This window comes from Tursiops truncatus, chromosome 10 (genome assembly GCF_011762595.2).
Source record: "Tursiops truncatus isolate mTurTru1 chromosome 10, mTurTru1.mat.Y, whole genome shotgun sequence".
Lineage (NCBI taxonomy): Eukaryota > Metazoa > Chordata > Mammalia > Artiodactyla > Delphinidae > Tursiops > Tursiops truncatus.
In genome coordinates this window covers 24,095,651-24,121,434 of record NC_047043.1, presented here as the reverse complement: position 1 = coordinate 24,121,434, position 25,784 = coordinate 24,095,651, and the positions used below count along the sequence as shown (strand labels likewise).

The window sequence follows — 25,784 nt, the reverse complement described above, 5'->3', positions numbered from 1 at the left end:
ACACCATCAACAGATCCACAGTTCTGAAGAATTTAGATCTACAATTCTAAAGAATTACCAGGTATGTAAATCACTTGAAAATAATTTTAATTCAGGTGGTGGATTGAGTACAAACTTTGACCTACTCTTCCTCCTGAGACCCCTATTTAAATGATAGTAAAGAAGTTTAAAAAAGTATAAACTCAACAATTCAGGGGGCATCAACAAAGCAGATATTTAATAATAAAGCTAAATCAAGGAGATCAAATGCTAAAACAAGTACAGAGGGCAGCTGGCCTACCCTGCAGAACACGTAGAATGGCCCGATTCAAAAGTCAGGAGTGACGGTGGGGTGGACATTGATGGGACTGATTGAAGATTCAGATGCAGATTTTTTTTTTTCTTTTGGCTGTGTGCAGCATTTGGGATCTTAGTTCCCTATCGAGGGATCAAACCCATGTCCCCTGCAGTGGAAGCATGGAGTCCTAACCACTGGACTGCCAGGGAATTCCCTCAGATGCAGATTTTTTTAAAAAGTTATTTATTTATTTAATTTATTTTTGGCTGCATTGGGTCTTCGTTGCTGGACGCAGGCTTTCTCTGGTTGCAGCGAGCTGGGGCTACTCTTGTTGCGGTGCGCGGGCTTCTCATTGCAGTGGCTTCTCTTGTTGCAGAGCATGGGCTCTAGGCCCGCGGGCTTCAGTAGTTGTGGCTCACAGGCTCAGTAGTTGTGGCTCGCGGGCTCTAGAGCACAGGCTCAGTAGTTGCGGCGCACGGGCTTAGCTGATCCGTGGCATGTGGGATCTTCCCGGACCAGGGCTGGAACCCATGTCCCCTGCATTTGGCAGGCAGATTCTTAACCACTGCGCCACCAGGGAAGACCCTCAGATGCAGATTTATGGCTCCACACGCCCACCTCTTCTGTCTCATCAACCTAAAAGGCAGCTAGGCATTCACTCCTTGGTCAAAGTTTTGACTGAAGGATTTCTTTTTCCTTAAGAAAGAGAACAAACTGACAGGGATGAACTAGGATGGCCAGTGTGGATTTGGTGTCTCCGAGTAAAGTCCTTCTTATTCTGGCGTTCAGGGTACCCCAAGCTCCCACCGCTTACCCTAAAGTGAAGCCAAGGGGAATAGGCTGTTTCCCAGCTCCTCACTCCCCAGGTGAGAGGAACCTGGAACAGGACAGTCACCCACATCACAGGAGAGAAGGTGGAGCTCAGATATTCTAACAAGTATACAAAGCCTCAGGCAAGCAATTGTCCTTCCCCACCCCAACCATCATCACTTAGATGATAGAAAAGTAAGATAGCCAGTGTCAACATATAGATTGAGGAAAGCAAAATATTATCAAATACAGTGAAAGAAAATAAAGAAGACACACAATGAGGCAAGAGCAAAAGGAATATGTGGACAGAGCTTCCAAGAATTAGCAAGATGAAAGGCAATGTGTAAAAATTTTGTGTGACTGATACAGACATATATCTATATGTATAGATACATACCTACGTATATACCTACATATATATTGATATATATATACATATATATATAGTGAAAAGAAATATAGCAGGCAAAGGACAAAAACCCAATTTAGAAGAATAAATGACTCAGAACATTCCCACCTGTTGCTTACCAAGAGATTCCTGACCTAGGGGAATAAATGTAGAAACGGATCAATGTATTAATGGGAATTTAGTTTGATAAAATAAATGGAGTTTAGATTCAGAAAACGATATTGTGGCAAGTAACTATCCATGTTGAAAAAATAAAGTCATATCTCTAAATTAATACAAAAAATCATATTGCTTAAAGAGCTAAACATAAAAAATAGTAAGAAACCAAAGAAAACTATACAAACATATTTTTATAATCTTGAGTTATGTACAGTCTTCTTATGAAAACTGAAAACCTGAAAACTCCGTGAAGGAAAAGACTGATAAATTTGAATGTTCAAAAATTTGTGAACAATGAATGACAGCATAATTATGTTTAAAGGATTAAAAAATAATTGAGATAGCCAAAATGCCAAGAGAAGGAGTTAATAGTCAACATTTGACATTCAGAATAGGATTTTGCCACAAGAAATACGCATATCAAGAGAAGGGAACTAGAGACAGAGCATTTTCACCTTGGAGAGGTCTCAGGAGCAGAATCAGGGAAAGCTCACCCTATCCAGTCCTAAGGGATTTTTGGGAAAAGGAACTGGATAACATGCCAGGAGAGTAGATAATTAGACACATGTCCTAAGAGGAGGTAATGCCAGATCAGTTGAGGGAAACACCAAAGGCAGAAGGGCTGGCTTCACCTTCCATATGAGTCCTGGAGGAGACAGCTGTGTAGAAGTCTTGTGTTAACTTAGTCATGTCCAGTAAGTTTAGGAGAGGGAGAGAGGAGGGTGGAGGGTAGTGCATTTCTGAGTTCCTGTGGTTCTTCAAATGGACACTGAGTTGAGAACCGTGGAGCCCACTATAAAGAGCGTGAGTTGGCCCTACACCAAACCCTGAGCCAGAGGGCAGGATAAAACATGAGGCAGATGCTCAGTGGAGTCTGCCACTCAGCAAGGACTGGAGCGGGCCAAGGCAGTGGTGATGGGGGGTGAGGAGGGGTCACTGCTATGGCTCTCACCAAGTTGGGAATAAATCAACCTTGGTATCACCAGCTGCAGGAGATGCTTACAAAATGCATGTGGCTTGGATGGAACAAACTGTAACCCGATGGGTACCAAGCCAGCCATTCTGCAGATGGCCCTGGGGAGACTCTGGAGCACTGTGCATATTCCCTAGGACCCTGCACTCTCTTCCTAGCTCACATTAGCCCATCTCCTCTTATATACCAAGTCCCATCTTGGGAGAAGTAGGAGTGAAGGTGTAAGTAGTGATGGTGGGGCGCAAGCAATGAGACCGACTAAACAATTAACTCCTAAAGGTGAACATTACCTAAAAGAACTGTTTAAATTGTTAAATCAGACTAAGGGGTACATTGGTTTAACATTTTGTTAATTTTCTCTTCTCTTTAGCAAGTGGGGCTCATTCAGGGTGATGGATAATGGACAAAATAAAGAATCTGCATTCTCTGCATGCATCAAAGATTGTGATCCCTTTATATCAGCAATAGAGTAGAAAGAAAGCCTTTTAAAAATATATGGCAGTGAAATCATGTCCTTAATAAGAAAAAGATGTAACAGGAGGAGAAAGGCAAAGGATTGGGAAAGGCAATTCATAGAGGCTATACGAAAAGATGCTCAAGATCTCTTAAGGAACTACAGAGTAGAACAGTAAGGAGATTTTTTTTTTCTCAGTATATTGGCAAACAAGAAAAAGGTTGATAATCCTCTGGCATGTTTTATGTTTTAACATAGTGTTTGCAAAGGTTTTTGATACTTTGGTTGACCACATGGTTCCTGATTGAAAATCCATGTGCATTCTCCTATTTAAGGTCATCAGTGAAATCTAACACAGTCCTCCGGAAGAGATCTCAGGAGGCCCAGAACCTAGTGGCAGCTCTGAAACAGATTTCTTCAGTGACCTTATGTGTAGACTTTCAGCGCTGTATTCTCCTTCTAAAACTTAAGGAGGATGAGACCTACTTTTTCCATGTATCACTGAAATGTGATCAAGATTAATGGCCTAACGCAGAAAATATCTCCAGCACCCTGAAAGACCAGGCACATTATTCAGCACCTGAATCTATAAATCTGGCAAAAATCAGTCTAATTACTTAATTCGGGAAAAATGCTCACTTAAAAACCTTACAATTTCAGAACGTAGTGTTTAAAACTGATCTAACTCAGGATTTTTCAAAATGTTCCTCCGACTGAGAGTGTTAACTCAGACCTAGGGAACTGGTTGACTCTCAGAGGGCATGGATTTAGAAGCCACGCACAATATCAACTAGATGCACACAGCTGTTGTACTTGCCTCACACGTGAAGTACCCTTTCCCCACCCGGGGGCTACGCTATGGCTATTGCGTTTGTGTAAGCTGGCACGGAAACATTATGAAAATGCTTTGCTGCTCCAATTTTTAAGCCTTTACAGTGTAACACATTGTTTTTCTGAAGTAAACTAAAATCCAATTTCTCAGGGTTCATGCTGCCTTTTTTCGTAGCATTTGAGGGAGGATCTTCTGTACACTTAAAATAGGTGAAAAATAATACAGATAGCAAGTCCTGGTTTTGTTTTGTTTTTTCTTTTAAATATTTAAACCATTTACAACTTTGGTCCAAATTGTGTTCATTAAGTTGAACTAAATTACACTATACTAACCAATATGAGTGTACTCCTTTAAGCACATTTAAGTTAAAATAAACTATATTTAAAAAAGAAAGTCCCAGCTCACCTAGAATCCATCCTGGGGGAGGGAGCTTTGCCCTACTCCCCTCAACAATATACTAAATATAAAAATGTCTTCTATGTAATGAGTGTTACTATATGTCAATTGTTATACTTTATTCAGCTTATTTCACTCTCAAGATTCTACTCCCACTCTAAAGATGAGAGAGCTGAGGCTGGGAGGGGTTCAGTAAGTTACCCAAGGTCTCACAGATGCTAGAACCTACAAGTTGAAGAACCAGAAAGTACTCTACCACTTCCTTATTAAAACAGAGCAGCTGCATTTTTATCGATTTTAAATATTGAGATTTGTTTCTGATACTGTTGAATGCTTTTAGTACCTTTAGGTAACTAAACTGCAACTCTAACAGAGATCCTCTCAGTTTGAAACCCTTGAATAGCTTCTTATCACCTAGAGCACTGGTTCTCAAAGTGTGGTCCCCAGACCAGCAGCATCAGCATCCCCTGGGAATTGCCAGAAATGCAAATTCTCAGACCCCACCTCAGACCTACTGAATCAGAAACTGAGGGTGAAGCTCAGAAATACGGGTACAGACAAGCCCTCTGGGTGCTTCTGATGTTGCATGCTCAAGCCTGATCTTTGCATGACATTCGAGACCCCTGTGTGATAAGGGTTACCTCTCTAGCCTTATCTCGCTGCTCACGGCTTCACTTCTCAAAGTGCATTTGTATCCACAAAATATACTACAGCTGCTTCCTGTCCAAGGACAGTGTCACCTGGTGGTTAAGCACAAGGATTCTGCAGCCAGACTGCCTGGCCTTGAATGCCACCTATGTCATACTAGTAGTGTGACCTCGGTCAGACGACTGAACCTATCTGAGTCTTAGTTTTCCCACCTATAACATGGGGATGAAGGTAATAACAGTATCTACTTCATTTATTGTGAGGATTAAATGCATCACTACACATGGACGCTTAGAATAGTGACCGGAACACAGTAGTTACTCTACAAATACATCATGGTACCAAGCTTAGGATGTGACTGACTTATGATGCCTTGACTCACGATTTTTTTTTGACTTTACGATGATGTGCAAGTGATATGCTTTCAGTGGAAACTGTACTTAGAATTTTGATCTTTTCTGGGCCTAGTGATATGGGGTAAGATGCTCCCTGGTGATGCTGGGCAGTGAGCCCAGCTCCCAGTCAGCCACACAGTCACGAGGGTGAACAACCGACACACAGCCGTCTGTGCCCAGACAACCTTTCTGTTTTTGGTTTTTTTTTCACTTTCAGAAGAGTATTCAGTAAATTATGAGAGAGATTCAACACTTTATGATGAAATAGGCTTTGTGTTAGATGATCTTACCCAACCGTAGGCTCATGTAAATGTTCTGAGCACATTGAAGGCAGCCTGGACTAAGCTATGATGTTGGGTAGGTTAGGTGTATTAAATGCATTTTTGACTTTTGATATTTTCAAATTAATGATGGGTTTATTGGGACAAAACCCCATCATAAGTCAAGGAAGATCTGCATTTGCTTGTTGTGTCGATAGGTCAGCACGGCTTCTAGAGGCTCGAGGGGAGAATACATCCCTTGTCTCTTTCAGCTTCTGTCAGCAGCTTGATTGCTCTGCTTGTGGTCATGTCATGCTAATCTCTGCCTGAATTTTCACATTGCCTTTTCCTCTTCTCTGTGTGTAATCTCTCTCTGCTTCTCTCCTAAGGACACTTGTGATGGGGTTTAGAGCCCACTCAGATAATCCAGGATAATCTCCCCGGCAAGATTCTTTTTTTCTTTTAAATTTATTTATTATTTTATATTTATTTTTGGCTGCATTGGGTCTTTGTTGCTGCGCGCGGGCTTTTCTCTAGTTGCGGTGAGCGGGGGCTACTCTTTGTTGCGGTGCGCGGGCTTCTCATTGCAGTGGCTTCTCTTGTTGCGGAGCACGGGCTCTAGGCACGCGCGCTTCAGTAGTTGTGGCGTACAGGCTCAGTAGTTGTGGCTTGCGGGCTCCAGAGCGCAGGCTCAGTAATTGTGGCTCAAGGGCCCTGTTGCTCCGCGGCATGTGGGGTCTTCCCAGACCAGGGCTCGAACCCGTATCCCCTGCATAGGCAGGCGGATTCCTAACCACTGCGGCCACCAGGGAAGTGCCTAGTTCTATGGGTTTTGATAAACTCATCATGTCCTGTATCCACCTTTACCTTATCACACAGAATAGTTTCATTGTCCTGAAAGTGTGCCTATTCCACCTATTCATCCCACTCCCCATTCCCCTGAATTCTTGGCAACCACTGAGCTTTCTATTGTCTCCATAGTTTTGCCTTTTCCAGAATGCCATGTAGCTGGAATCATACGGTATGGGGCCTTTTCAGATTGGCTTCTTTCACTTAGCAGAATGCACTTAAGTTTCCTCAATGTTTTTTGTAGCTTGCAAGTTTATTTCTTTTCATTGCTGAACAATATTCCATTGTTTGCATGAACCACACTTTATGCATTCACCTGTTGAGAGACAACTTGGTTGCTTCCAAGTTTCGACAATTTTGAATAAAGCTTCTATAAACATGACAGCGCAGATTTTTGTGTGGATGTAGATTTTTCAGCTCCTTTGGGTAAATACCAAGGAGGGAAATTGCTGAATCATATGGGAAGAGTATGTTTCGTTTTGTAAGAAACTGCCAAAATAATCTTGCAAAGCGGCTGTGACATTCTGCACTCCCACCAGCAGTGAATGAGAGTTCTTGTTGTTCCACATCCTTGCCAGCATTTGCTGTTGTCAGGGTTTTGGATTTTTGCCATTCTAATAGGTGTGTAGTGATGTCTAATTGTTGTTCTAATTTGCATTTCCCTGACAACATATGATGCAAAGTGGATTTCATGTGCTTATTTGCCATCTGTGTATCTCCTTCGATAAGGAGTCTGTTCAGACCTTTTGCCTATTTTTAAATTGGGTTGTTTATTTTCTTATTGCTGAGTTTAATAGCTCTTTGTGTATTTTAGATACAAGTCTTTTATCAGATATGTTTTACAAGACATCAGGTAAGTCTCCCAGTCCATGGCTTGTCTTTTCCGTCTTTCGCAGAGCAGTTATTTTAATTTTAATGAAGTCCAACTTAATTTTTTTCTCTCATGGATTGTGCTTTAGGTGCTGTATCTAAAAAATTATTGCTGAACCGAAGTTCCCTTAGTTCTATCTAGATTAAATACATCAATATTTATCTAGATAAAAATAAATATATGTAGACCTATCTTCTAGAAGTTTTATCCTTTTTCATTTTACATTTAGGTCTACCATCCCTTTGAGCACATCAGTGTCTTTTTATTGTCTCTGCCTCCTGCTTTATGGTAACTGTGAGTTTTCCTTTAGATTATATATGTCTTATGTATTCTAGTACTCTTACTACTAGGTAAGCCTCAAAAAAATCAGTGAGGGTGTCGACAAAAATAATCAATAAACAATCTGTGATAGGAATAGAAAAGAGTTTTATTTGAGCCACACTGAGGACTATAGCCTAGAAGACAGCCTCTCAGATAACTCTGAGGAGCTGCTCTGGAGAAGTGGGGTTTTCAGTGCAGTTTTATGTTTTGTCAGAACAAAGAACATCAAACAAGTCAGGGATGCTTTCCTTCAGGGTTTCAAAAAAACGAGATCAGCACATACACAGAGAGTCAGCATGGCCTTGCCACCTGGGAAGGGAGTCTTATCATCAAAGGAGGGCCAGCATTGGCATCCCAGGAAGGGAGGCATTTAATCTTTATTGTTAACTGGACGTTCTTTACTTCTGGTCAGTGTGCCTTTTTCTTTAATAATTAAAGCAGATGTACAATGTATGATTGATAGGCCACAACCAGGCTGTTCTGGTCGGCATAAAATTCAAGATAACTCATGGATATGCCCAAATGACTTACCCACACCTGAATATGTGAACGTTCTTTGATCAAGGGAGTACCTTTATCTTGCTCAGTAGTTCAACCATTCTTATTTTTTTTTTAAATTGAAGTATAGCTGATTTACAATGTTGTGCTAGTTTCAGGTGTACAGCCAAAAAAAAAAAAAAAAATCTATCTATCCATCTATCTATCTTCTTTTCCAGATTCGTTTCCCACATAAGCTATTACAAAATACTGAGTAGAGTTCCCTGTGCTATACAGTAGGTCCTTGTTGTTTGTCTATTTTATATATAGTAGTGTGTATATGTTACTCCCAAATTCCTAATTTATCTGCCCTCCCCACTTCCCCTTTGGTAGCCATAAGTTTGTTTTCTATGTCTGTGAGTCTGTTTCTGTTTTGTAAATAAGTTCATTTGTATCTTTTTTTTAGATTCCACATATAAGTGATATCATATGATATTTGTCTTTCTCTGTCTGGCTCACTTCACTTAGTATGATCATCTCTAGGTCCATCCATGTTGCTGCAAATGGCATTATTTCATTTGCAACTCAACCATTCTTTTTTTAAATTTTTATTTATTTTTTTTAACATCTTTATTGGAGTATAATTGCTTTACAATGGTGTGTTAGTTTCTGCTTTGTAACAAAGTGAATCAGTTATACATATACATAAGTCTCCATATCTCTTCCCTCTTGCGTCTCCCTCCCTCCCACCCTCCCTATCCCACCCCTCTAGGTGGTCACAAAGGACCGAGCTGATCTCCCTGTGCTATGCAGCTGCTTCCCACTAGCTAGCTACCTTACGTTTGGTAGTGTATATATGTCCATGCCACTTTCTCACTTTGTCACCTCTTACCCTTCCCCCTCCCCATATCCTCAAGTCCATGCTCTAGTAGGTCTATGTCTTTATTCCCGTCTTACCCCTAGGTTCTTCATGACCTTTTTTTTCCCCTTAGATTCCATATATATGTGTTAGCATATGGTATTTATTTTCCTCTTTTTGACTTACTTCACTCTGTATGACAGACTCTAGGTCCATCCACCTCACTACATTCTTAAAGCGATATGGCTGCTCAAGGCTTGGCCTGCAGAAAAGACTCAGGACTCCTGGGCTGGCCCTCTGCTTGCACGCTCCCATAAACGTGAAGCAGCTGCTTCCTCAGACCTCCAAGGACGCGCACAGTGGTGCAGGAAGGTCTCTGAGTGTCAGCAACGCTGTCTTGTTAAGAGACTAAGAATAGATGAGGCTTTTGTTTTCCTTGGAATTGGAGTTACTTCAGTGGAGACCTACAAAAGAATGTCCTGTGGTGAGAGGTCGAGGTGGGGTTGGAGAGTCAAAAGTTTAAGGGTTATGTGGCCATTCTCCCACCAATTCAATGTGACTCACAGTTTCCTGGGTTAAATATTATTTTTATATTTATATGCCTATGGGTTTAGAAATAAAAGCAAGCCCCTTAATCGGGGAAGAATACAGAATACGTGTTTCTATTCTAAATCAGAGAAATATCTGTGTTAACCCCAATTTCCTTTTTCATGGAGAGATATACACAAAAATAAAATGTTAGATTCTATTGGCGCAGTCAGTGATCAAACAGCATAATTTCTCTGTGATGATGTCAATTTCAAATAAACGTGATTTAACTTAAACCTTTCAAAAACTTTTTATACAAATACATTCACAAATCAGGAAAATTCTTTCTTGGTCTCTCTTGGAAGGTATCCCTGGGACATTCCCCTTTTGGAGCCCGAGGCTCACCAAGCAAACACCACTTTGGTTATAGATTCTTCTTTAAAGTCTTAGAGCCTCACCCTTAAGCTTAACTTGGCCGCTGCAGCTTAATTACAATGCAGTGATTTTGTCTAGTACCAGTGTGCTCTTTGCAATGAAAGCATGTAGTTGTCCTCTTGGGTACATATTTTTAAAGGATTTCTGGGTTACTTGTGTTTGGTGGACTGTTTGACCATCTAGTAAAAGTTCAATTTTACTTCTGGGCTTTACAGCAGGCCCTGAGAAGGGAATGCCCAATGATCAGCTTTGCATGGCGTGGTGTCTTGGGACCACAGAAATATGAAACAGGTCATCTCTGACCCCCAATCTCTCAACTTCCAAATATAGTTAAGGATGAAAACAGCTCTCAGGTCTTCCGGGTGCTCGGAACTCAGAAACCAGTTCTCTTTTCGATAAATCATAGGTCTCAGTTTCTTAATCCAGCATCTGTCTTCATAGTAGTGAAACTCTGAGCCTTGTTCAAACCTCTTCGGTGGAGAGATGAAAATCAGCTTTAGTAACAGCCATTAGGAGTGCCTACAAGAGGGAAATACGTTGAAATTTTTGCCTCCCCCTATGTTTCTTTTTTTTTTTTTTTTTTTGTGGTACGCGGGCCTCTCACTGTTGTGGCCTCTCCCATTGCGGAGCACAGGCTCCAGACGCGCAGGCTCAGCGGCCATGGCTCACGGGCCCAGCCGCTCCGTGGCATGTGGGATCTTCCTGGACCGGGGCACGAACCCATGTCCCTGCATCGGCAGGCGGACTCGCAACCACTGCGCCACCAGGGAAGCCCCCCCTATGTTTCTTTGAAGCACATAATATGGAAGCTCAGCCAAAAATTGTGAATTGTTAACTAGCTTTCTTGCAGCTTTGAATAAGTCTTTGTAGTCCAAGCAGAGATGCCTTGCTAGGTTAGGCAGGCAGCTGCATCCATTTGCTTCATGGACTTAAGTAGCTCATTAGCTGAATTTTTCTTTACACATATGGGCACTTAGAAGGGTGAGTCTCAAAGAACATGCTAATAATTTCCAGAAGCTCGAATTAGGATGGGATCTTATTATTCTTTGGATATGGAAAGAAGTGGAATTATGAGTACATAGGTCAATAGATAGTCAAGAAACAGTTAAAACTTTTTTTTTTACATTATCCACTCTGTGGCACATACAAAAATGCGTATTATCCTATCAAGAATAATAAGAAGATCTTAGGACATAAGACAAAATACCAGGCAAATGATTTTATCTAAGGAGAATGACATTAAAACCTACTGCTGTGTTTGCCCTTCAAGGCAAGCTAGGAAATAGAGCATAGGCTTTCAAACATTTTTTGACTGTGATGCACAGTGGGAAGTACATTTTACACCATGGTCAGTATATTTGCTCCCTGAAACTGACACACACACACACACACACACACACACACACACACACACACAAAAGAAAAGTTTTAGAAGCAATACTCTTTAGGAATAATGATAATGTACTGGGATATTTTCTCTTCTCTGTTCTATTGCATTAAAATTACAATTATTTTCAATACACTGAATTGCTTGACTAATGGGTCATAATTTGCCATTTGGAATCTGGTAATGTAACAGAGGAAGAACAGAACTAACACCATGTTGAAACTGCGTCCCTCATTCTATAGTCTATGTATTCTGTTACATTAGCCCTGCACACCAAGAGAATGTTCCTTGTGCCCAAATAGCTCATTAAGTTCCCTGAAGAAAGTTCCCATTCAAAGGTCCTGGGTTGGTTATGGCTATTACTTGTAGGTAAGTTCACTTTCAGCTTAGAAACCTTTCAAATAAGCAGAGGTAAGAATGGTAAAGTAAAAATAACTGCTAGCAAGTTGAAGTTTTGAAAGGGCCTTGTGATCTAGCCCACATGAGCAAGCAGAAAAACAAAGAAGTGTTACGCTTCCCTTGAAGGCCAGGTGGCTCCAAAAAGTCTGCAACCTGCTTGAACCCTCCCACTTCCCTTTTCCCTTAACATAAAAGAAGACTGGGGGCTTCCCTGGTGGCGCAGTGGTTGGGAGTTCGCCTGTCAATGCAGGGGACGCGGGTTCATGCCCCGGTCCGAGAAGATCCCATATGCCGCAGAGCGGCTGGGCCCGTGAGCCATGGCCGCTGAGCCTGTGCGTCTGGAGCCTGTGCTCCGCAGCGGGAGAGGCCACAACAGTGAGAGGCCCGCGTACTGCAAAAAAAAAAAAAGAAAAAAAAGCCTGAATTCTCTGCCATCTTCTCGGTATGCTGCCCTTCTCAATAAAATTGCTATTCCTTGTCCCAACACCTTGTCTCTCTACTTGTTAGCCTGTCGTGAAGTGAGAGGTATGAACTTGGATTTGGTAACTCTAATGGAGAGGGTGTTGAGGTCAAAGACACTCTCTTGGCCGCTGGGCAGGTCATCCTAAGGTTGGCTGCAACCACAATGTCTCTGTCTGAAAAGCCAGGGCAAACTGCTCAGTCAGGTGCAGCTGGTGGTACATGTGGACAGAGGGGTCCAGCTGCCTCCATTTTGTCTAACCAGGGGAGGCGCATCTGCTTTGGGACAGCACCCTAGACTCTAGCCTGCTTAGGGGGCTGAGATGGGTCCAAGATTTTCCACAGTGGTTCCAAGTTCATGCAACTAAATTATTTCTAACAAAAACCAACCTACAAGGATAAGGGAGCTGTCAAGGGCTAGGTAGATTCTAATTGTGCTGTGATGGAGGACAGGACTCTAACTCTAGGAGGGAAATATAGTGCAAATCAGAGCCCAGGCTGAAGCCCTTGGATCCTAGACCACAGACCCCTTTGAGAATCTAATGCTGTGGTTTACAAAGCGTAGTCCCCAGTTGGCAGCAGCAGCATCACCCAGGAACTCGTTAGAAATACAAAATGTGCCCCGCCCCAGACTTACTGAATCAGAAACCACATGTGTGGAGCCCAGCAATGGGTGCTTTAGTAAGTCCCCCAGCTGATTCTGACACAAGTTAAACTTGAAAACCACTGATTTAATACAATGAATGGACACTTTTATCAGAAAAATGTATACATATTCATGATATTTTTCATATAATTTCAAATTTATTTAGAGTTAGGGCATCTATAACTATTCTAAATACATAGGGAATAAAGAAAACCTAGGTAGTTCAGTGAAATCTAGGCACGTGTGTACCTGGAGAGTGCATATGAAATCCCCAGTCACAGGAAAACAACACTGATTCCGGGCTCGTACCGGTAGATGGGGCGCCTACTAGGCCAGCTGAGAAAGGACTGCAGGTGCTGGACCTTGGTTACTTGCACCTGAACAGGGTTATCATCAGTGTACAAGTAGAGACCTTTGGGGTAATGGGGATTATAAACGTCTTATTAAGGACATATTATGTAGGTCCCAGAATTCCCAGGATGATTCTGATTTCATGTACTTTTTTCATTTTTTTAAAAAAATCAATCTTTTAAAGTATGAGTAAACATGGTTTCATTTTTTTTATCTCATAGGAAAAAATTTACAAATCAGAAAGGAAAAGTCATTGGGCCATGTGCCTTGGTTTCCTCTTCTGAGTAAGTGGTCCTTCAGTCCGTATGGCCAAGTGAACGCAGTTTAAAAAGGCACTGGCCCCACCAACGTGGGTTCAGAAGTAAAGAAATTACTGGGAGGAAGTAGAGGCACTTGGCCTCTCCTGCAATTTTCATGGCAAATAACTTAATTTTTTAAAATCAAGATGGAATTCATGTAAAATAAAATTCACCATTTTAAGGTGAATAACTAGGGCCCTTAGTTCATTCACAACGTTGTACAATCAATAAATCTATTTAGTTCTAAAACATCTTCCTCGCTCCAAAAGAAGCCCCTGTACCTGTCCAAGCCATGGCTCGACCTCCTGTTGCTTCTTCCTCCCCGCCCCTGGAAACCACCATTCTGTTCTCTGTTTACCTACTCTGGATATTTCATATAAATGGAATCAGGCAATATGTGACACTTTGTGTCTGGCTTCTTTCCTGTGGCATAATGTTCTCAAGGTTCACCCATGTGGTCGCATCTATCAGTACTTCATTTCCTTTTGTGGCTGAATAATATTCCATTGCATGGATAGGCCACATTTTGTGTGTCCATTCATCCATGGATGGACATTGGGTTGCTTCTACCTTTCGGCTGTTGTGTATAGTGCTGCACTGAACATTCATGCACGTGGAAAATAACTTTCTTCTTTGAACCCCCTCAAAAGATGCAGATTGGAGGAACTTCACCTGACTTCATTCCCAATTCTTCTGCTGCTTAACCTCTTCAGTTTCCTTCTTATCCCAAATTCCAGCCTGGCTCACCACTGAATGGGAACAAAGGCACTGGTCACATGGCCTTTTGATGCATCGTAGTATGTTGGTGTATGTATGTTTTGTACACCCTGCCCGGTAAGTTCGGTATTGACCCTAGAGACGACCAAGAAATGCTGGAGAGATGATTCCTACACGTGGCCAGTTATAGTAGTCTCTTAACTTGGAGAGTTTCCATAGTGATAAATGATTTTTTCAAAGCCTGGAAGATGTCGCCTCTTTGTGGTGACATGCCAGGTTCCCTGCCCTTCAATCCTTTTCTTCCCAAAGCTGGATTACTTCTACCGACCGTCGTTCTCATAGCCCACTCTGTATAAAACTGGGAGTCTGTCTTTCTCTTATTAAGTCCTGCAGGGCACTAAGGCCTTTGGGTGGGCTCCGTCTTGAGACCTAAGGTCAACATTTCCTCCGTGCCTCTATCACTCCTCCTGACCCGGATTCTTGGACTCTTTTTTTTTTTTTTTAACATCTTTATTGGAGTATAATTGCTTTACAGTCTTGTGTTAGTTTCTGCTTTACAACAAAATGAATCAGTTATATATATCAATAGAAATTGAGTAGAGGCCAGACGAGGAATTCAGGCAAGGCTTTACCGGGACTCGCGCTGCAGCACGAGGGAGTGAGAACAAGTTAACAGGTGCCTTTGCTCGCTCCCCACAAGGGGGCGAGCTGGTTCCTTAAACGGGGTGAGGGGAGGGGCGGAGCAGTGGGTTGGGCTGGAGGGTTGGCTTAGGTGGCCGACCCACTTGGTGGTGCTGTGTGCAGGGATCATGCATGGTACCCTGCTTTTGCTCCCGGCACCTCAGGAGTGGCAGTTGGGTTTTGACCTTTTTGTATCTTACTGTTCATAATTTACCTCAACTGTGCATGCAAGCAGTTATTTTTCATCCCTTATAGTTTCTTTGTATTCTGTTGCTTGAGGAGACATTTGTCCAGGGGCAAGCACTGCAGCAAAGGGTCCCAAGGTCCCAGATCCCAGCCTGTCTCATCACCACAATCCTTATTGGCACAATACTTATTTCTCTGAACTACAGTTAACTAAAATCATTTCCATAATGACTACCCCCATTCATACAAAATGCGGATCCTGACTTCTACCACTCAGTGTTGTCCCAGGCATTAAGTAAGAGATGCAGTGTTCCTTCCTAGCATATGGAAGGCTCACATTAAATGAGAGTGGTTGTATTATTATACTCCCCCTCTCTTTACCTCTTGCTGAATCTCTCTGAGGTTGGCCCCTGTGTTTGGTCCCAGTAGTTTTCCTTTCCCGCCAACTGTTCCCTGCCTGCACGCTTGATTTCCACTTCTATCTTTTCCCCACTACTGGGCCTGCCCCCAATCATACAGTCCTTTCTCGTCCTCGTGTGTCCTTTCCACGTGCGGGTGGGCCTCTCCTGCAGGGCCAGTCCATAGCCTCTGACCTCTCAGTCTAGGGTGATTTGCTTGGTAAACACGACTGTAGAAGGACTGAAGGGCTCCTTAGGTACATGCAGCCAACCTTCTCATTTGAAATGTATAACATTTTAAAGAAAGCCCACTCTCGTGTCGGCTATGATCCCTCGGAAGCATTAGATCCCACACTCAGTCTAAATGAGCAGTTTGTGCCATCGTATCAGTGACAAATCTGCCTTTCACAAAGAGATATTTCATTTGGCATCATTTGTCAAGTGTAGGAAATGATTTCAACAGTTGTGTTAAGGATCGAAATGGGCCCTTTAATCAATATAAGATGAGCTGCTCTTTGTCACTCTTCTGAATCACTATAATCGAAGCTGACACACAACCAGATCAAGCTTTCATTATTTCTCAATTACCTGAGAAGGAGCTGGAGTGCGGGAGGGGGGGATGACTTTCTGAATGAGGCAAAGAAATCTCCCAGGCCAAAGGTTTGGGGAAATAATATGCATCATTTTTATAGTCTTTTTAGTTTACAAACAACATTGCATTTCATCCTCACAGTACCCAAGGGTAGCACAGCCCACACGTGCAACCTAAACCAGTGACGGAATGCGTGTAAACACGCACCTGCACAGCACTAAAGCCCAGTCAACAGTAATGAGCACTGTGTGTGTGTGTGTGTGTGTGTGTGTGTGTGTGTGCGCGCGCGCGCACACGCGTACATAGAGAGAGGGGGGCAGAGAGAGAGAAAGAGGGAGAACCAATTAGCACGTTAGCATGAGATCAATAAAGAATGAATTTTCATGGAAAATAGAACATGCACCCAGCAGCTTCGAAGAGCTATTCCTATTAGTCCCTTGGTAGCGTGTAAGAGAAAAGGAGCAAAGTAGGGTGGATGGGGGGAGATGAAAGGTCTGTTTACATTCACTGCCTTAGTTAAGAACACACTCCTTGAGGACAGTATGGAGGTTCCTTAAAAAACTAAAAATAGAGTTAACATATATATGATCCAGCAATCCCATTCTTGGGCATATATCTGGAAAAGACAAAACTCTAATTAGAAAAGATGCATGCACCCCAATGTTCATTGCAGCACTATTTACAATAGCCAAGGCATGGAAGCAACCTAAATGTCCATCGATAGATGAATGGATAAAGAAGATGTTTTATATATATATATACACACACAATGAAATATTACTCAGCCATAAAAAAGAATGAAATAATGCCATTTACAGCAACATGGATGGACCTAGAGATTATCATACTAAGTGAAGAAAGTCAGAGAAAGACAAATACCAAATGATATCACTTATATGTGGAATCTAAAAAAATGATACAGATGAACTTAGTTAACAAAACAGAAATAGACTTGCAGACAGAGAAAACAAATTTATGGTTACCAACGGGGAAAGGGGCAGGAAAGGATAAATTAGGAGTTTGAGATTAACAGATACACACTACTATATAGAAAATAGATAAACAACAGGGAACTACTGTATAGCACAGGGAAGTATATTCAATATCTTGTAATAACGTATAATGGAAAAGAATCTGAAAAAGTATATACATGTGTATATATATATATATGTATATCTGGATCACTTTGCTGTACACCTGAAGCTAACACAACATTGTAAATCAACTATACTTCAATAAAAAGCCATTTGTTTTGAAAAAAAACCCCACAATCCTTGGACTGTCTGTTGCACAGTTTCTATCAGGTCAGCCTTCCTGTTATACAAAGGACCTTCCCACAGCTCTAAAGCAACTTGGAACAAAGCCATTCTCTGATGCTTTAGCATGACTGAATCGTTGCTTTTTCTTCCACCCCCGTACTTATTCTCTTTCAGAAAACTTTTTCTTGATCTCAGCCTCTATCCCCACTTCAAGTTAGATGTGGATTCAAATCCTGACTCTTTACAGCCTCTGTGAACCTGAGTGTCATCAGCTGGAACACGGGGACAATACCTGCTTCTGAGATCACTGTGAGGGTGCAATGAGAGAATGTGTAAACAAGTGTGGTGTCTTGCTCTTATGAGGGGTTCCATAAATGTCCCTTTCATTTCCTCCCTGGCTTCACCTATTCCTTTTTCTTACTTTCTGGTGTCAGTTAGGTGATCCTTTTGAAGAGACCAGCAGACAAGGAGATGCAGGCTGCCACCTGCATCTGGCCTCCTGGATGCCACCCGCAGCCCAGTATGCTGTAGCTGCCGATTCACCCGACGGAGGTGGCTGAGCAGGGGCACAGAGGCTGGTGCTAACCAGGTTGTACAGAGAAAAGGGGGTCAGCCGCCCTCTTAAGACCTACCCTAATGCGGCCTCAGCCTAAGTTTTAAAATTTACTTCTCACCACTTCCACCATATGCTTTCACCCTACGTGACAATTTTCTTTTTTTTTTTAACATCTTTATTGGAGTATAATTGCTTTACAATGGTGTGTTAGTTTCTGCTTTATAACAAAGTGAATCAGTTATACAAATACATATGTTCCCATATCTCTTCCCTCTTGGTCTCCCTCCCTCCCACCCTCCCTATCCCACCCCTCCAGGCGGTCACAAAGCACCGAGCTGATCTCCCTGTGCTATGCGGCTGCTTCCCACTAGCTATCTACCTTTCGTTTGTTAGTGTATATATGACGTGACAATTTTCTGACCCAGGAACCGATATCTTCCCCTACCGCCCCGCCCTCTCTCTCTCCTCCACCCCATGCTTTCTTGGTTTCGCCTACACAGAGCTCTTTCCTCCCTGCTTCTTTGAAAGCCCACATTCTTTAAAAGGCATCATTCCCAAGAAGCCTGGTGTCCCTTAACCAACCCTTCTTACTACCATTTCTCACTCCACAGCCCCACCGGGCTCAGTCCACCAGACAATGTGATTCTATTTCCCTTGAACTCTCAAATTGTATTTTTGTATCTCTCATGAAACATATATTCTGCATTTCTACCCTGCCTTCTCCCAGAAAGGAATCAAGGCAGAATTTTATGCTTCAGTTAGTTCCGTATCTCTATGAAGACTCTAGGTTGTAAGTTCCCTGAGGTCAGAGGTTATATCTCCTCATCTTTGCATATCCCTCCACTACCCCACTGACCTTTCCTAGTAGGGCTAAAATATTTATTGAACTGACATGAACTTATTTCTCCCTACTTTAGAGGAAGCTGAAAGATGGAGTGGGGTCCTCACGGTTGTCAGATAAAATACAGGATTCCCTGTTAAATTTGAATTTCAGATAAACAGAAACTTGTAGTATATCTCAAGTATTACGTGGGATATATTTATCCTAAAATTCTGTGTGTTATTTATGTAAAGCTCCAATTTAACTGGATAACCTATATTTTTATTTGCTAAATCTGGCAACTCTAACTGGGAAACATGTTGCAAAAGGCAACAATGGGGGAACATACCATATTCATTTGAAGTATTTTGGAGGCACAGGCTCAAAGTCAATGCAGTTTTTTGACGCGCTCCTGAGAAAACTGCTGTGACTTTCGTATCTCAACCCACTGTGTGCATTACCAGCATTCACCTCTTCCACAGTAGCATCCTAGCTCACCTGGGAGACACACAGGTTGCTCTGGCCCTAATGAAGCCCCTGTGATGTCGGCAGGTAGTCCCAAAGCCTGTTACACCTTGCTGTTCCCTCACACCTTCTCTCAGCCAGCTCACTGGCTCTCAGAAGAAAAAGATCAGGGAGGTGATTTTTCTAGAGAAAAGCACTGGGTTAACTTAAATGATGTGTCAAGCCACGAATGTCCTCTTTCCCTGTTATTTGAGTAACCGTTTGTATGCTTTATATAACTTTCCCAACTGTGTGTACAGTCAAACAAACGAAGCAGCAACCTCTCACTGAGCTGTTGTCTCTTCCATCACATAATATCCTTTTCTAGTTTCCTCAACCCCCCAAAAACCCCTTTCAAGTTATACTTTCTCTGCTGTTTCACACTTTCATTCATCTCAGAGAAAGAAAAGTAAAAAGTTCGTTTCAGTAAATAAATCATAGTTTTAAAAAGGTTCTCATCATTTCACACTCCAAAAATAAGGAGATGAACACACACACCCCAAATGTAGAATTAAAAGCCATTGCAGTCCCCTTCCGATTGCTCTGAACTCCATGCCCCCGTGTCAAATAACACAAAGAAGGGAGAGCTTTCACCTCCCAGCTAGGCCCGCTTTCCAAAGACAGTGTTGCAGCAGGAGGGGGGCAGCTAGCTGTCCCAAAACCGGGAGATGGCGGTTTTCCACAGAGGTTCCAAAAAACACCTGGCAGGTAGCGGAAGACTGCACTTGCGCTTGTTCTCAGTCCGTCCAAGGTCAGGCGGCTTCTTTGTCTTGTTACCTTTATGGAAACAAAAACAAGTAAACCGAAGGGTGAACATCTCTGTATAAACCTGGTGTCAGTCTCCTCTCTGTTATAGTCACCATCAAACTGTTCTGATTGGGGAACAGCTGAGTGTGGAGGAGGAAGGGCTCCATCCCCAATTTTTTGTCTTTTTCTTTCATCCATGGGGTCTGGCTTTCACTTCCAATCTTTCACCTGAAACAGTTTCTTTCAAAGGTCACCTGTAGGAGGGATCTTTTCAGAGTGAAAGGAGATGCTGCTAATAATTATACTAGACAACAGGTGTAAACATGGACCGTCCCCCCAGCACCTCCCATCTAACGAACGCAAACCTCTCTTCCCGCATCTTTCTTGACCTTCCACAGCATCTGACATGGTCACCACCCCTTTTTCTGGAGTTGTCATTTCCACTGATCTCCTTGACACCTCGGCTCTCCCCTGTTCAAAGCCAGCTTTGATCTTTGCTGGTTCCTCTTTCCGCCGCTGACTGGTCTCATGAATCAAACTTCCTTCTAGATATTCACATTTGAATATTCCACTGTCGACTCAGATTCTCCCTGGCACAGCCCGACTGCAGGAATTGCCATTCACAGTGTATTCTACCTGAATCCTGTTCCCAGGGTTTGTGCAGTGAGGTGGAACCAGCCCCAGGGCAATTCTAAACAGCCATCCCCATTCAAAGGTCATTTCCCACATCTCACACTCCTCCCACCCATTGCCACAAACCAGCTCATCTGATGTCTCCTTGTCTCTCGATGGCCCATCATGTATCCGGCTCTCCAGGCCTGAGCGTCAGCATCCCCTTCACTCCAACCCTTTTCTAGTTATCATCTCTCCTACCTGATCTTGGATATAATTCTATCAATTCTTTCTCCATAATATCGCTTGGATCTCTCCCTTCTCTTTGATTCCTATGCCTCCATCACAATTGAGGTTTATTTTAAAAAAATAATTAATTAACTTTTTAATTAAAGTAGAGTTGGTTTACAATGTTGTGTTATTTCCAGGTATACAGCCAAGTGTTCAAAATGATGAAGACTTTCAATCAAGCCAACGGCAGCAGAGCACTGAAACAAGCGTGGGGCCTTTCTGAGTACAGGGCCCTGTGCAGCCACTGGTCCCACACCCTTGAGGCCAGCCTTGATTTCCAGTGTGGAGTCTGGGTAGAGGGACAGCTCACACTGGCATCCGGCACATTTAGAATGGACAAATGCAACCCACTGTCAGAGTAGTGGGCCCCAAATAGAACTGTGAAGGAATTTCTCTTACAATCATTTCACGCTCTTCAAAGAGAGGATGGAATCAGTCTTTCGCATCATTGTTCTGAACCAGTAAGGCACACACATGTGTGCATACACCCACATGCATGTGCACGCACACACACAAACACATATGACATCTGAGTCAAATCCACACCAGCCTAACCTAGAGTCCTGTCTGTATTCACAGAGCTGCCCAGAGGCAGCAGAATATCAAGTTAGAAAAAAAAACTGGAAACAACCTTTACGCAGCCGCTGTTTCCAGGGGCACGCTGCACGTCGGGTGCTGTTCTAGAGGCTTACGATGCACTGCTGAACACGAGAGCCCCTGCAGCCACAGGACTCATCACTACTGGGGGAGGAGGGCAATGAACATAACACATAAATCGTAACATAATATCAGGTCATGATACGTGCAAGGAGGACAAACAGAGGAGGGGTGTGGAGCGAGATGGTGTGTGACCCCTATTTAGACAGGGGTCAGCGAAGGCCTCAGGAGAGGGCTCCATTTGTAGGAAGAGGACTGGAATGAGGAGAGAGTCGTGTGAGTAGTGGGGAGAGGATCGTGCCAGGCAGTGGGGGACGGCAAGTACAAAGGCCCTGGTGTGCCAGGCAGCTCCAGGGACAGGAAGGGGCCCAGTGTGATCAAGCACGGTAAGCTTGGGGAGCTAGGAGATGAGATCAGAGAGGTAGCCGGGGAGGCCCCTGTGCTCCTTACAGGCCAAAGTAAGGATTTGGGGGTTTAAGAGACACTGACCTCAGTTTTGAAAAATGAGAAGAGTCAGCCAACAGATAAGGAGGAAGAAAAATTCCAGGTAGGGAAACAGCACATGCGGTGGTGCAGAGGAGGGCCTGGCCTACGTCTTTGGGAGAGCTGCTGGGAGTTGGTATTGGTGGAGTCAAGGGTGAGGAGAGGCCAGCCTGTGAGGAAGGTGGGGGCCAGGCCAGCCCCCCAGAGTGTAGTCACAAGAGTGGGTCTGGTGTGACGGCAGGTGCTGAAGGGAAGGGTCAGTTCAGATCTGTGCTGTCCCCAGCAGAGAACAGCTCGTCCAGGCCTCCGGGGATTTCTTCTGCGGCCATTCTGTCCTCTTTCCTGAGCTCAGAAGCAAAGGCCCAGGAAGCTACTGCTCCCTGCGATGGGAGGAATTTCACACCTGGGCAAGACTGTGTGCTTGGAGCTGGGAGGTTGAAGGAAAAGCACAGGGTAGTGAAGGAATGAGCAGTTTGGGGCAGGAGGGGTGGACTTGCCTGGAGCCAAGCTGGAACTCAAGGCACAGAGTCTTCTCTCAAGGATGGAGGGGCTCTTCCCATGGGCCTGCTGCAACTTCATCTCACACTACCCTTGAATCAGCACCAGGGAGCAATACAGGTGGGGTTTTGCTCTGGTCTCAACAATGGTGTCAGCTGATTGCGCTTCATGGTTATTGCCATCAGGGTATTGGGAGGCTTCCGCGTCAGGTACTCATTCCTAAAGGCCAGGTAAGAGGCCTAGGGTGGGGTGGGACAGGCAAAGAGCTGCCTCACTTCTGAAGGTGGAGACTGGAAACTGTGCCTTTGTTCTCTTTGCCTACAAAGAAAGACGTGATTTTAGGAGAGTGCTTGATCTAACTGAGGGAGAGCATCTACAGGGATGGGCAGCAGAGAGGTGTGATGGAATAGAGCTTGCCTCCTACTGTGGGAATTATGTGTTCATTTCGTTGACCAAAATTTATGTGTCTTGGTCTGGATTTCTTTGGATTGATGTTATTTAAACTCTCAGCTTCCTGGACCTGGTTGTCTGTTTCTTTCCCCAGGTTAAGAAAGTTTTTAGCCATTATTTATTTAAATAAAATTTCTGCCTCAATCTATTTCTTCTCCTCTGGGACTTTTAGAAGCAAATGTTAGTCCATTTGAGGTTGTCCCATAAGTCCCTGAAGCTTTACTTTTATTCCATTATTTTTTTCTTTTTCCTGTCCTGATTAGGCAAGCTGCTCTGGCCTTTCTCTAAGTTCACTTTCTCTGAGTTTCTTCTGCTTCATCTATTCTGCTGTTGAACCTCTCTCATGTATTTTTCAGTTTAGTTATTGTATTTCAGCTGTGTGTTCTGTTTTTTAAAATTAATTTATTTGTTTTGTTTTGTTTTTGGCTGTGTTGGGTCTTCGTTGCTGTGCGCGGGCTTTCTCTAGTCGCAGTGAGAGGGGGCTACCCTTCGTTGTGGTGTGCGGGCTTCTCATTGTCGTGGTTTCTCTTCTTGCAGAGCATGGGCTCTAGGCGCATGGGCTTCAGTAATTGTGGCACGTGAGCTCAGTGGTTGTGGTTTGCGGGCTCTAGAGTGCAGGCTCAGTAGTTGTGGCGCACGGGCTTAGTTGCTCCACGGCAAGTGGGATCTTCCCAGGCCAGAGCTGGAACCTGTGTCCCTTGCATTGGCAGGCGGATTCTTAACCACCGTGCCACCAGGGAAGCCCTGTGTGTTCTGTTTTAATTTTCTTAGATTTTCTTTTATTTTCCGTCTCTTCGTTGAAGTTCTCACTGTGTTCATTTAGTCCTCTAAGTTTAGTGAGCATCTTTATGGTTGGTACTTTGAACTCTTCATCAAGTAAATTACTTATCTCCTTTTCATTAAGTTTTTTTTTATTTCTGAGAATTTAACTTATTCTTTTGTTTGGTACACATTTCTTCATTCTTTCTTCATTTTTCTTGACTCTCTATGTGTTGATTTCTATGTATTATTTGAAATGGCCACCTCTTCCAGGCTTTTTTTTTTTTGAATTTTATTTTATTTATTTTTTTGTACAGCAGGTTCTTATTAGTTATCCATTTTGTACATATTAGTGTATACATGTCAATCCCAATCTCCCAGTTCATCACACCACCCCTGTCCCCACCCCCACCACTTTCCCCCTTTGGTGTCCATACATTTGTTCTCTACATCTGTGTCTCAATTTCTGCCCTGCAAACTGGTTCATCTGTACCATTTTTCTAGATTCCACATATATGCGTTAATATACGATATTTGCTTTTCTCTTTCTTCACTCTGTATGACAGTCTCTAGATCCATCCACGTCTCTACAAATGACCCAATTTCATTCCTTTTTATGGCTGGGTAATATTCCATTGTGTATATGTGCTGCATCTTTATCCATTTATCTGTCGATGGGCTTCCATGACCCGGCTATCGTAAATAGTGCTGCAGTGAACATTGGGGTTCATGTGTCTTTTTGAATTATGGTTTTCTCTGGGTATATGCCCAGTAGTGGGATTGCTGGGTCATATGGTAATTCTATTTTTAGTTTTTAAAGGAACCTCCATACTGTTCTCCATAGTGGCTGTATCAATTTACATTCCCACCAACAGTGCAAGAGGGTTCCCTTTCCTCCACACCCTCTCCAGCATTTGTTGTTTGTAGATTTTCTGATGATGCCCATTCTAACTGGTGTGAGGTGATACCTCATTGTAGTTTTGATCTGCATTTCTCTAATAATTAGTGATGTTGAGCAGCTTTTCATGTGCTCCTTGGCCATCGATATGTCTTCTTTGGAGAAATGTCTACTTAGGTCTTCAGCCCATTTTTGGATTGGGTTGTCTGTTTTTTTAATATTGAGCTGCATGAGCTGTTTATACATTTTGGAGATTAATCCTTTGTCCGTTGATTCGCTTGCAAATATTTTCTCCCATTCTGAGGGTTGTCTTTTCATCTTGTTTGTAGTTTCCTTTGCTTTGCAAGAGCTTTGAAGTTTCATTAGGTCCCATTTGTTTATTTTTGTTTTTATTTCCATTTCTCTAGAGGTGGATCAAAAAAATATTGCTGTGATTTCTGTCAAAGAGTGTTCTTTCTATGTTTATCTCTAAGAGTTTTATAGTGTCTGGTCTTAAATTTAGGTCTCTAATCCATTTTGAGTTTATTTTTGTGTATGGTGTTAGGGAGTGTTCTAATTTCATTCTTTCACATGTAGCTGTCCAGTTTTCCCAGGACCACTAACTGAAAGACTGTCTTTACTCCATTGTACATCCTTGCCTCCTTTGTCATAGATTAGTTGACCGTAGGTGTATGGGTTTATAGCTGGGCTTTCTATCCTGTTCCATAGATGTATATTTCTGTTTTTGTGCCAGTATCATATTGTCTTGATTACTGTAGCTTTGTAGTATAGTCTGAAGTCAGGGAATCTGATTCCTCCAGCTCCGTTTTTTTCCCTCAACACTGCTTTGGCTACTCGGGGTCTTTTGTGTCTCCATACAAATTTTAAGACTTTTTTGTTCTAGTTCTGTAAAAAATGCCATTGGTAATTTGATAGGGATTGCACTGAATTTGTAGATTGCTTTGGGTAGTATAGTCATTTTCACAATATTGATTCTTCAAATACAAGAACATGGTATCTCTCTCCATCTGTTTGTATCATCTTTAATTTCTTTCATCAGTGTCTTATAGTCTTCTGTATACAGGTCTTTTGTCTCCCTAGGTAGGTTTATTGCTAGGTACTTTATTCTTTTTGTTGCAATGGTAAATGGGAGTGTTTCCTTAATTTCTCTTTCAGATTTTTCATCATTAGTGTGTAGGAATG

The 25,784-nt window shown here is 42.8% G+C and overlaps 1 long non-coding RNA gene across 1 annotated transcript; it reads left to right on the top strand.

Annotated features, from left to right (window-relative positions):
• On the top strand, positions 1–24,901 carry LOC141279720 (uncharacterized). The gene is made up of 3 exons (XR_012334421.1): positions 1–61; positions 13,417–13,479; positions 20,995–24,901. It is a non-coding gene; the product is annotated as an uncharacterized lncRNA (long non-coding RNA).
• The last annotated feature ends 883 nt before the right edge of the window (positions 24,902–25,784 follow it).